Genomic DNA, 14,382 nt, shown 5'->3' with positions numbered 1-14,382 from the left:
AACATAATAATAATTATCTTACACCTCCAGGGAGTCCAAAGACTCGTCAAGGAAGAGTGTGCCAACAGCATCGAACGATTGGTCCTCTTCCAACTACTAACCGCACTCAAACTTGCTTAACTTTTTGCGAGCCATTAGTAGCAGAATCTCTACCAGTCGACCAAATTTTGCTGCACACCCAAAGAAGATCATGCTCTCTGTGTGGTGAGATTATAAAGACGTTGTTCACTACGAGGTGTTACCGTCAGGCAGACAATTGATTCAAATGTCTATTGCTCACAGTTAACGCGACTGGCCCGTGCAATTAGCACAAAACGTCCTGAATTGACAAATCGGAAAGGCATTGTCATTCACCACGACAACACCAGGCCCTACACATCGTTAACAACCCGGAGTAAATTGTTACATCTTGGCTGGGATGTTTTGCCATATCCTCCGTATTCACCAGATCTGACACCTTCCGATTACCACTTATTCCAATCATTGCAGAATTCTCTGAACGGGAGAACGTTCACTAATGAGGCGGCTGTCAAAAGACAGCTGGATCAGTTTTTCACCAGTAAACCTCAGGAGTTTTATGAACACGGCATAATGAAGTTGGTGGACACACATGGCAAGAGGTCATTGATAAAGAGTCAAGATATAATTGATTAGTATGTATTACATATACTAAATAAAATGTGTTTCATTCCACTCTGAAAAACTTAATGAACTTATTTGCCAACCCAATACAAAGATTAGAGTATGATGTGAATACCAGATATTATTATTATTATTCAGGCCTCCATGGAGTCAAAAGACTCATTGCGGAGGTCCTTCCTAGGAAGCACAGTCTATCATACCACTCCTTAAACTCATTGACCATTCTTGCTCTCACCACTATCAGGCAATGCATTCCACGGTTCAACCCTCCCTCCATGCAAAGAAACCACTTCTCACTCTTGCTCACAGCTTCCTTTCGTAACTTCTAGGGATGGTGCCTTGTTATCGCTCCTTCCCAATGTTCAACCAAGTGAAAGAAATCCCCAGTTTCAACCCTGTAACTACCTCTCAACAGTTTAAAAGTCTCATATCACCTCTCCTTCTATCTACCAAACTCTGCAGTCCACATTCCCTCAGCCAATCCTCATAACTAACATTGTACAATCCTGAAACCATCTTTGTTATCTACCTCTGTATCCTTTCCACAGTTAATTTATCCCCTTCAAATCCTAGGGAACAAATCTGAGAACAATACTCTAAGCGTGGTCTGATCAGGATCTTATACAATGGAATGATAACTCTTTTATCTCTGCAGGTCAGCATCCTCAGTATTGAAGCAATCCTCTGTGTTACCTTCACCATCATCTTCACAGTATGTCCCCTGAATTTCAGGTTTCTATCCATCATCAACCCCAGATCTCTTGCCTCCCCTACTTCCTCCAATAGAGTATGAAGTGTCCCAAACCTCAAGACCTTACATTTTGCTGCATTAATCTGACATTCCCATTCATCTGTCCAGCTTATTCAAATCCTCTTGCATGGCCACCACATCTGCACCATTACCAACAACCTCTTCCAGCTTCACATCATCTGCAAACAACTGAATAACCCCCTGCAATCCACTGACAATGTCATTGATACAAAGGTTAAACAATATAGGCCCCAATACTGAGCCCCGTGGGACCCCACTTGTAATTTTCTGTCCCCTTGAAACTGCCCCACCATACACAACTCTCTGATACCTATCAGAAAGCCAATCCTGAATCCAGTTGACCAACCTGATACCCAAACCCATGTGCTGCAACTTAAATATCAGCTCATCATTTGGCACCCCATCGAATGCTCTTGCCAAATCCAAGAAAATGGTAGTATATGCCCTTCCCTCATCCACTGCTGTTGTAACTTTATTATAAAAGGCTAGCATATTACTAAATGAGCTATATAGACATATTACTAAAACACACACACACACACACACACACACACATATATATATATATAGAGAGAGAGAGAGAAGAGTTCAGAGAAGAACAGTGAAACACCTATTATTTTCAGTGCATAAATTAGTTACTAATAACCAGAGCCGGCGCAAGGGTCTTTATCGCCCGCATGCAATGTCTATCTAAGCACCCCTGTAACGATCCGGGAGTGTGTGGTTCTTTTACGATAATAAAAATTTAAATTATTTGAAATTTCTTAAATAAATTTTGACAGAACAGCCACACGTGGGTTAGCTAAATGTAGGCAGGATAATCGTTAAAAACCCGAATATTCAAAAAATTCTCAAAAGTTAAAGCAAATTTTGATAAAGCCACTTCACTTTAATCGTTGAATACAATGATACAGGGATTATAGCCTTCTCACCAACCAGCATCGCTAACAAAATTAAAATGAATTTTAATTTAAGTTAAAATTTATTTGAACTAAAATTTAAAAAATTCTTGCATTTTACAAGTTACTAAATTCTTAGTAACTTGTAAAAAAAGTTTAATAATTTTTATAAGTGGGACTATTTTTTGGAAAATAAAAGAAATTCAAGATAGATGAAAAAATAAGAAAAGAATTCAGAAATAATTAGAACATTTAATATAAGTATTCAAAAAAATAACATCTTTACAGAATAACAGAAAATAAATTAAATTACATAAATATACTTGAAATTTTTTAAATTAAAATTTAAGGGGTTTTGATTTCATATTCATAAAATTAGAAATAATGGTCTTAACGTCTAATTCCGCACATATATCATTTTCAATAGCTGTTAACGCCAAACTAACAAGCCTTTTTTGTGACATAGTTGTTCTTAAGTAGGTTTTAATCAATTTTCAACTTGGAAAAGGAACGTTGACCACTCGCTACACTAACAGGTAAGGTTAATAGTATTCTTAAAGAAATTGAAAAGTTATGGAAAGATAAATTATTGGACACAATAAAATTAAGAATATCGAAAGGGTTTTGAATATTTAAATTATCCTTCCGAAAAATATCCCGGAAAGCACATAACTCGTCATATAGTTCTATTGCATTTACGTCTTTATTGTCGCCGTCCTTCCAGGAAATCTCTAAATCGTCACAATTTTTTCGTAAATGTTCGTTATTAAATTCTAGTAATCTATACAAGAAATTAAAATTATCATAATATGTTTTTAGTTGTTCAAAACGTTCTATTAACATTGCGACGTCTAGAAGTGTATAAAACATTCACTCTAAATGTATCTTCTGGCGATTGTAGCGTTTTCGTCATGATGCTCGTAGTCAAATTGTCGTGTCTTCTTTCTTCGTCGGACTTCTGTACCAGTTTTAAATTCTTGTTCTCCGTCCACCTCTTCACTCAGTTCTTTTGCCGTTTTTGAACTTCTTTAAAATTTGTATCTCATCGATACTCTTGTAAGAATATTTTTAAGATTTCGATAGATTCTAAAGCAAGTGTAATTGCATATTTTTGTCTTGAAGCATTTTACTCACAGGGTTTATTTCTGTTAAGTAAATCATGCCCGGTTATAAGAGAGCAAATAAATTTGTAGTCCTTTATTTTAGCACATAATGTTTGTGCTTCATGCTGAGTTTCTTTATTAAAATTTTCATTATTTAAAATTTCAAAACGTGCATTGTAAATTTCTCGCAACTGTTATCGTAGAGGGCGGACTGCATTAATTTTACTTTCCCATCGCGTTTCTGATGGCTGTTTCAATGTTAATTTTTTTACGAACTTTAAAAGGATTGCCCAACGTTTGTAAGAGAATGAAAAGAAATTGTATATTTCTTGAATAATTGCAAAGAAACTAATTGTATCTGCATTCACTTCGGCTGCATCGTTAATGATTACATTTAGAGTATGAGCAGCACATCCACGTAAAATGCTCGAGGATTTTTGTTTAAAAGCAAATTTTGGAGCCCATATTTTTTTCCTTTTGTATTTTCCCCATTGTCATATCCTTGACCTCGCCTGTCTTCAATAGGAATGTTCAATTTCCAGTTGTTCCATTATTGTTGCACATAAACCACGTCCTGTGGAATCTGATATATCTGCAAAACCTACAAAGTTTTCCTCATCTTGACAATTCCATTGTCACAGGAAACAAAGCGAATAATAAAGGTCATTTGTTCTGTTTTACCTGCATCAAGTGTGCAGTCTAAAATTATGGAATAATATTTAGATTTTGGAATTGATAATAAAATTGTATCACTGATTGCGTTACTTAAAGTTTCCTATATTTAATTTTGACTGTCTCTACTCAAATAGTGTACTCTATTGTTTCGTTGTAGGGCCCTTTCAACATGATTTTCCATGTTCGACTAATTTTACAAAATTGCCGTTATTCCTTTCATATAATTTATCAGATGATCCGCGAAAAGCTAAATTTTGGCTACCAAGGAATTTTATAATTTCAATCAAGCGTTCTAAAGAACTCGTCCAATGTTTCTTTTCCATTGAGTCTGGCAATCAATAGTAGTTTTGTTTTTTTAAATTTTTATCAACTTCCTTCCATTTTAAGAAATTTTTCATTAGTTAAACTAGTCTCATGTCTATGCAAAGTTGTACTTACATTTCTCCAATCGTTATAACCTTCTACAAGACTACTTGATTCGGTAGGTGCGAAAGGTTTGCAACAAAAGGAAAAATACAGAATTTAAAGTTTTGGAATAAATGAGCCATGTTCTTGGCACGAGCTCACCGATTTTCATTTTCTATTATAATACCTGTCGCCAAATTTATGACCATATGTATCTCTGAGATATATTATATTTTTATTTTGAACAGGTCTCATTTCAATTAAAACAACTCGTAATTTTTCATCAACATTTCCCCATTCACCTGGATCTTCTAAATTTACAGAGACTAACAATGTGTTAGTTTCATGGTCAACTACAACTAAATCTTCTAACTGTTTTTCACTTAAATCATGCGTCTTGTTATCTTGTTCAATAGTTGAAATAGTACTTTCATGAAAACTGGATGATGTGCACGGTTCTTCAACTCTGATTTCTGATGTATCGAGTTGGTTACAATCTGTATCAGAATATTTTAATATTTTAACAAATTTATTAAGAGCCCCAGTTTATTTCTTAACATCTGCTTCTTTCGCAGCATGACGCTTAGAATTTGTGCACCGGATAACTTTCTTTTTTAATTTTTGATTCCATTTCTATTTTATACTCACAAGAAATTATTACACAACACGACACAGAGACGAAATGTAGCGCAGTGTGGACTAATAACACTACATTCCAACAAAAATATATGCATAAATTTACATGTAGAGAGAACACAATAAATAAATCTTGTTACATTATTGTTTATAGTGATATCCATTCAAACTAGTTTGGAATACGAGTACACATCTTCAAATTCTTGATATGTACCCTTAAGAGGTGTACTGGATTTGTACTACAAGAAAAGTTTATATTATCACTAACCACCTATCTGCATTTTTCACCAAATTAGTCTATTTGTGAGAACTCTGCTATATTAAGACCTTATATTTCAATCTTTAAACTGCTTCAGTCCACCTAGATCAGAGGTCTCCAAACTACGGCCCGCGATATGGTTTTATTCGGCCCGCCAATTGGACTAATTTTTCAATAAGAATCCGCAAAATAAAAGGAAAAAAAAAACGGGGTGTTGATAGATTTCAAATGCATTAATTAAAATTGTGTTCAAAATATATTCCCGAATAGCAAAAAGTAACCGTAATCCAAGTTATGGTCTTTCTGACTGTAAAAGGTCGGTTAAAATGGACTAACGAGGAGAAAAAAATTAAAGAATTCAAAACGAAATAAAAAAGTTACATCCGAATAAGCTTTTTTATCAACAAAAAAATTTATGTCGCACGAAATAAGAACACTTAACAAAGTCGTAAAAACACGGTTAAAATGAACTAACGAGCAAAAAACGAAATAAAAAAATTTCCCGATCTGTATTCATTGACAAAAAATTCGAAGTTATACGAAATTAAAAAAATGTCACATGTAATTGTTGGTGTATATTTGGTTGAAAAACTAACTACTAGCAAAAATTTAAACAAATTGTTTCCCGAACTTAAAAAAACGAATTCGGCTATTTCAAAAAAAAAAAAAAAGTATCAGTTCGCGCGTATAAATTGTCGTGATAAGATTTTCTTTGGTAATTTTTAAAATATTTTTTGAAATAAATAAAAATAATAAAATTTTTAATAAAAAATTTTTTTTTCTTCTTTTTTCGATATTTCGGGTAGGTTATTAACTGAAATATCCAAATTATTACATTGCACCACTGCAAGTGGTGCAATGTAATACTTAATTTGTAATTGCATAAACGTATATTTAAAGGTGCGTATTCACTTTTCCCCGAATGAAATGTATTCATAAACTTTTTCCTGTAATTAGGATTAATTACAAGTAATCCGCTACTTGTAATTAGCACTTCAAAATTTGAACCTGAGTTTAATAAGATTTTAAAAACACAAACAGTTACATCATTCACATTAATGGTTTTATTTTATTATAATTTGTGATAAAAATGAGAATTTGCTGATAGTGTTCGTTGTCATTAATATTAAAATGCGAGATAATTTAATCTCACATAGTCTGTAATCAGTTTTTATCTGCTTTCAAAAACTCATATATCTGCTTTTAAGAAACTCATATATCTAGTTCTAGAGTTTTTTTTTTTTTTTTACTACGGCCTGCTGAACAGTGCTGAAGTACCCAATGTGGTCCTCACGGCGAAAAGTTTGGAGACCACTGATCTAGATCAGTGTTTTTCAGACTTTTTTTTTATTTAAATATAAAGAGCCAACAGGCTTCATTTCGGTGATATAAACATTATTTAAATTAAGGGGATATTAAATCCCACATTGTTTTAAAACCGAATAAGAAACTCAAAGATCGAAATCAGAGAGGTTCATGTCGAATATAGTCAGGGCCGCCCCTAGGAATTATGTCGCCCCATGCAGAAGCATATTTTGCCGCCCCTTCTCCCTTATTTTTCGTATAGTTTATGCCAACTTTGCCGCCTCAAAAAAACTTGCCACCCCGTGCAAATGCACGTCTTGTGTTTTTACATTATGGAAAATACCAAGAATAGTGAAAGTTCTGATGGCTATTCTTAGTATTTTCCATAATGTAAAAACACATTTCCTAGGAAATGTATGCTATTATTACATTATGGTGGGAGGTCACTACCCAGATCGGTTTCAGCCTGTATTGAGGCTTCATCAGTGAGTAACTAGACCAAAATTAATACCAAAGGGTATAGCGAAAAGAACTTATATACTCTGCTATACGAGTTGTCGAAAAGCACCTTGACCACCTTTGCTGCGTGTTGCCCGAGTTTGTGCTACGTACTAGGACTACTTGCATTAGCTTACGCTAGTAATCGCCGATACTTTTATAGTTTACTATATTCGGCATGAAACACTCTGATTCCAATCTTTGAGTTTCTTATTCGGCTTTAAAACAATGTGGGAATTAATATCCCCTTAATTTAAATAATGTTTATATCGCCGAAATGAAGCCTATTGGCTCTTTATATTTAAGTAACTTAATGGGTTGCACCTTTTCGACAACTCGTATAGCAGAGTATATAAGTTCTTTTCGCTATACCCTTTGGTATTAAAAAAAAAACTCTCTGAGAGTGAGAAAAATGGCGGCTCGCGTGTTAGTGTTAAAAAATCTGTAGTTTAGAACTCGCCATTTTAAGGTGAAATATTTGCTACCGATGCTAGTAGATCGATTTGATCTACGGGATATTTATATATAGAGGTAAGCGTTCTTCATTTTATGAAATATTTGCTACCGATGCTGGTAGATCGATTTGATCTACGGGATATTTACTTTGGGCTCTAGGACCCATTTCTCAAACTTTATTCTAGTAGAGTTGTTGCCTTCCATCAGACATGACAAAACCTCTCAATGAAAGCATATTCGAAGAAGTTTACAGAGAATTCCTAAGATTAGGAAAACTATTGAGCGACAACTGGCCAGGGAAAGTAAAGCTGTTAGATACATTTCCCCCTACAGCAGTCACAGAAGATAGGATGGATGATTTTAATGAAGGAAGTATATTGACTGAACCAGAATTAAGTCACTCCACGAATATAGAGGATGCTGCATCTCTGGATAATACTCCGCAGCTTTTGGAAACCAACACAGAATTCCAAACGGTCAAAAAGAAAAGGAAAATCTCTTCTACTGCAGATACACCCAAAATAGCGGAGATAGAACCAGATAATGTAATTAAAGAAAGGGTACCTCCAGTCATTCTAAGGGCCAAGGAGCACTGGACGTCCGTTGCATCCACACTGAAATCTTTAGATATCACCTTCATTAAAGCCACAAACACAGAAGAAGGGATTCGCATACAACCTAAAACATCATCAGACTACAGAAAAATGACCAAATTTCTAGACAACAACAATTTGCCATACCACACTTTTGCACTCAACAGTGAGAAAAATTTAAAAGTAGTGTTAAGGGAAGTAACTGAAACATTACAAATAGAAGACCTCACTGCAGACCTCCAGCTTAAGGGATTTAGCCCAATTAAAGTCAGCCGAATGCGGAGAGCTGAGAAACACCCTATCCCCTAATTCTGGTGGAAATAAGTAAAGACCAAAAACATATATACAATCTCCAAACCATCTGTGATCTAGTCATAAAAGTTGAGGCATTGAAACATAAATCAACTACAACCCAGTGCCATAGATGTCAGAAGATTGGGCATGCACAACGATGCTTCAAGTCTGAATTTCGTTGCGTGAAATGTGGTGGCAAACATGCATCAAATGAATGCCATAAACCTCGTACACTTCCAGCAAAGTGTGCAAACTGCAGAGGTCCACACCCTGCAAACTATAGGGCTGTATAGCATTTCCCCCAAAACCAAATGATACAACTCAAAACCGGTAAACCTCTTCAAGAACAAGCGTCCTCCCATCAAACCATAGTCTCCACAACGGATGGAAGATCGCATGCTGAAGTTACAAGATCAAACTTCCAAAAAGACCCAAAACCAAAGCAGTCACAGCAAACCAACAAACCTATTCTACTGAACATAACAAGCCACTTAGGTGAAATGCTTGCTGAACTCCAACAAACCAACCCAACTCAAGAAGCCAAGGATATCATCTTAAGGCATATACAATCACTCTTTATGGAAATTCTTAATGGATAAGTCTAAAAGAACACCGAAATCGTTACAAATTGTTTCATGGAACACAAATGGTTTATCTATCAAATTACAGGAGCTGCAGGAGTTTGCAGCAGAAACCCAAGCAGACATCACCCTCATAAATGAACTCATCTTCGTCCAAGTGACAAAATCAGAATCAACGGCTATAGCATTTATCGTACAGACAGATGCTTTGCTAGAGGTGGAGGCACTGTCATCTTTGTGAAAAGAAACATAAAACATAATTCAATAGCAGAACCCCCAAACAGAACACATGGAAACAACAGGAATAGAAATACATAAGGAAAACACAAGCAGCATTACAATGTATGCAGCCTACAACCCCCCAAATAAAAAACTCCTTGAATCTGACTTAGATGTGATACTAAATACAGGCAGAGCAGTGATTATAGCCGGAGATTTTAATGCCAAACATTCCGTCTGGAACAGCAGAAACTCAAATATTAACGGAAGAATACTCAATTCTTACACCACTTCAAGCAATATAACAGTAATAGGACCCACTGAACCTACACATTACCGAGCTACCGGACGTCCTGATGTACTAGATATAGCTATATTAAAAAACATAGCGCACAACTATCAGATACAAGCAATCAACGACTTAAGTTCTGATCATAACCCCATCATATTACATTCTTTCTTTTAGGGTTACACGGTGATCAGCACTCATATTTGTAGATTTAGGGACTCAAAAACACACGTGTTGAACAGATTATTTTATTATTTACAAATAAAATAAAACTTGACGTTTCGACCTCTATATCGAGGTCATCATCGGAAGAATACAACTGTATGCAGAACCAAGCTACATGCTCATGCTTTCTATACCAGTAAACTAAATCTACGTAGTTAATAAATCTTTTTTCTAGCCTGACCTCTAGTGATAGAAAAGAAAAACAAATGAAAAAAAATAATAATAATTAATATATATATATATACAGTATATATATATACATATATTATAAATAGATAAATGCAACTACAATAAACTGTTAGAGTCCTCATGTATTAATATTCTGGATAGTTACAAAATGATTTCTTTCAGTTGCTATTGAATGTTCTAAACGCTTCACCAAGTCACCAGGTTATCTTCTTGTAGTGGGAATTTTTCTAATGCTAGTTTAGGATGTTATACAGGTTGTAGATGGGTCCTCCACATTCTTGAAATGGTGAGGCCATCGTTTTTGTTGAGATTTGGGTTGTGTTTGAGCATTTCACAAGACTCTTTAAATTTTCTCTCAAACCAGGTTTTGGTGCAGTGTAGGGACTTGTTATTTTTCCAGTCAATTCTATGGTATGTTTGGAGTGCATGGTCAGAAAGGCCTGTTTTACCGAAGTGGAGGTATTTAATGTGTCGTTTGTGTTCGTCTTGTCTGATTGGGACAGTTCGCCCTGTTTCCCCTATGTATGGTATGTTACATGTGCAGTGTATTTTGTATACCCCTGGGTGTGCTAGGTGTGGAAGAGGATCTTTAGAGGAACTGAGTAGGTGTCTTAGCTTATTTGGGGGTTTAAAGGTGATTTTATTGTTGTATTTGCGAAGTGTTCTGTCTATTTTTTCAGAAATGCCACTAACATAAGGAATGGCAATAGCATTCTTGAAATCTTTTTTGTTCTTACTGGTGTCTTTATGGAGGATCTTGTGAATAGTTTTTTTATTGTATCCATTTTTGATAAATGTTTGGTTGATGATTTTGTATTCTTGGTTTAGAGCCTGTTCATTTGAACAGATAGTTAGGGGCTCTGTGTTTAAGGGTGCTTATGACACCTAATTTTTGTGTTGGGTGGTGGTAAGAATTTTTGTGTATGTATTGGCCTGTGTGTTTAGGTTTGCGGTAAACTGAGAAGGAGAGACAGCCAGAGGGAAGACGTGTGACAAGTGTGTCTAGGAAAGGAAGAGAGTCGTTTTTTTCCATTTCAATGGTGAATTGGATACGTTTGTGTTGTTTGTTTAGGTGGCTAAGGAATGTATTTAGAGCTTCGCTGCCGTGGGACCAAATGGCGAAAATATCGTCTGAGCCAGATTTTGGGCTTTAGACATGCTGTCTCTAGAGCCCGTTGCTCAAAGTCTTCCATATAAAAGTTAACTATTGGGGGAGAAAGTGGTGAGCCGATGGCTGTACCTTCTTTTTGAAGGTAAAAATTGTTTTGCCATACGAAATATCCGGAGCGGAGTACGTGGGCAAAAAGGGCCGTGATGTCATGTGGAAATATGTTCTGTAGGAGCAAGATCGTGTCATTGATTGGGACATTGGTGAAAAGGGAAGTTATGTCAAAGCTGACTAATAAATCTTGGTCGGTGAGTGTAATGTTTTTGATTTTACTGATGAAATGTTGTGTATTTTTTATGTAGGAAGGGGACTGACCTACCAATTCCTTGAGTGTGGCAGCTAATTTTTTTGCTAAGTGATAATTTGGGCTGTCAATTCCTTCAACGATTGGGCGAAGTGGTGTGCCAGATTTGTGTATTTTTGGCAGTCCATAAATTCTGGGCGCACGGGCATACTGAGGTATTAATTTTTTTGTCGTTTCTTCGGGCCATGTGTGGACGGATTTGATTAATTCAGTTGTTTTCTTTTTGTTACGTTTTGTGGGGTTGTAGTTAACCTTTTGGTAGGTGTTATGGTCTGATATTAACTGGTTCATTTTTTCTATGTATGTCGTACGGTCTAACAGGACGGTGGAATTGCCTTTATCGGCTTTCGTTATTATAATATGCTGGTTATTTTTTAAGAATTTAAGGGCTAGATTTTCGGTTTGGTTTATATTGGTGTTTAGTTTTTTGTTAGAATTTAGTACACACGATGTTTCCATTCGTATTTTATCAGCCAGAATGGTGGGGAGGGATCGTAAACCTCTCTCGATATGATACACGATATCAAGTTTGTTCACTGACCTCGGAGCAATGGCGTAGTTCAAACCTTTCTTTAGCAGCGAGAGTTCACCTTCGGTGAGAACGTGGTTTGATAGGTTGATAACTGAGCATTGATCCGATGGTGGTTGGTGGCTCCTAACATTGTTTGCGGGCGATTGGTTGCTCCTTATGGCGTCGGTTTGTGGTTGGCTGTTCCTTTCGTAATGGCGTCTTGATGATCTTGTGCTTTTCTGTTGTTGTAGGGCTTGAAATTTCATTATTAGTTTTTCTTTATTTTTCAGTAGTGAGTGCTTGGCCGAGTCGTCGGTGATCCTATCATATTACAGCTAGGCACCATACAAGATTTAACAGAAAACACCACCACGTTTATAAATTGGAAACAACTTCCCTCAGCTTTCCAGGAAAACCTTGGTCCAATACCGCATATAACATCTGCCGAAGATGTAGAAAAAGCAGTGAAGACTCTTGAAAAACAACTGCTGACAGCTATAACACAGGTAACAAATATAACCAAATGTACACTATCAAATAAACTTCCAGAGGACATAAAACGTCTTATCCAAGAGAAAAACAGATTAAGAAGACAATATCAGAGAACAATGGACCCTGCGGATAAACAAGCAGTGAATAGTGCAACAAACCAGGTTCGATATGCCCTAAAGGACCACCGTAACCAACTCTGGAATAACAAAATTCTCCAATTAAACACAGAGGATCAATCAATATGGAAAATGATGAAATCACTCCGTTCAAAGCGTTTTACATTTCCTCCAATCCAAGGTGAATCTAATGTTGTCTACAACGACGAGGAAAAAGCTGAAGCATTTGCTGACAGTTTAGAAAAACAATGCAGCCCCAATTATATCAATACAGATATAAATTTCATAAGTAAAATTCACACTCAAGTGCGTAAAATAACTCAAAATGCCTCAATCCAATCCAATAACAAATCCGTGTCACCAACAGAAGTATATGAGATTTTAAGAAAACTAAATAACAAAAAGGTTCCGGGTCCAGATGGAATAACAAACAAGGCACTCAAGTTACTTCCCTGCAAAGGGGTTATGCATCTAGTAGCCATCATTAATGCCATCCTCCGGCTAAATTATTTCCCACAGTGATGGAAAATTGCCGACGTTTTCCTAATTCCCAAACCTGGAAAAAATACACAGTTTCCTGAAAATTACAGACCAATCAGCCTTCTTTAATGCATAGGTAAGATAGCCGAACGTGCTATTCTCACACGGATTCAAGAGGCAACAGATATCAACCATATAATTCAAGATGAACAATTCGGCTTTAGGAAATATCACTCCACAACGCTACTAATTTACAGAGTTATCAAACATATAACCCAAGGGTATGAATGGCACCAACACTCTGGCGCAGTTTTCTTAGGCATCACTCAGGCATTTGATAGAGTGTGGCATCATGGACTAATTTTTAAACTACACGAAGTTGGTATTCCATTGCCACTAGTTCGACTTATCAAATCTTATCTAAATAACAGAAAATTTAAAATAAAACTCAACGGTATCAGATCCACAGAGAGGAGAATCATGGCCGGAGTCCCTCAAGGCTCTCTGCTATCTCCCCTACTCTTCTCCATATACATGGCAGATCTCCCCAAACTGTCTGCAGCTATCACCGCTCTGTATGCCGACGACACAATCATTATAGCCAGATCCCTCCGTCCACAGCTGGCCACAATCAAGCTGCAGAGAGCAGTCAATGAATTGGAGGATTGGTACATCAAGTGGCGTATCGAATTAATCCAAACAAAAGCTCTGCAGTACTTTTCACCAGACGTAAAGCAGAACCGAATACAAGCATACAAATGTTTGGTAAAATCATCCCTTGGTGCAATTCTACCAAATATCTGGGAATTCATCTTGATAGACGTCTAAACTTCAAGTCACATATGGATAGTGTTGCCACTAAGGCAAGTCAGACTATAGCACAGCTATATCCACTTTTGAATAAGAACAGCTTCCTAAGCATAAACAAAATCTTCCTTTTCAAATCGGTAATCAGACCGCAACTAACTTACTCCTCTCCAACGTGGGGTCACACGACTAAAAGCAACATCAACAGACTGCAGATAATACAGAATAAATGCCTAAGAATGGCATTTAATGCCCCATGGTTCATCAGAAACATTCAGTTACATCAAGAAGCCAATCTTCCAGATATTAAGACCTACATGACAAGCATTGCGGAGAAATTCTTCACAATCACGGATAATCACCCAAATCAGCTAGTTCGACAGGCAGCGGACTACTATAAGCCCTCAGATCGTTTCAAACATAAAAAACCGAAATCCTCCATCGCAAGAGAAAGCTGATACACC

The sequence above is a fragment of the Typopeltis vanoorti genome, chromosome 12, assembly GCF_054136105.1.
Source record: "Typopeltis vanoorti isolate ZY-2024b chromosome 12, IOZ_Tvanoo_1.0, whole genome shotgun sequence".
Lineage (NCBI taxonomy): Eukaryota > Metazoa > Arthropoda > Arachnida > Uropygi > Thelyphonidae > Typopeltis > Typopeltis vanoorti.
Note: the sequence above shows the minus strand (reverse complement) of the source record.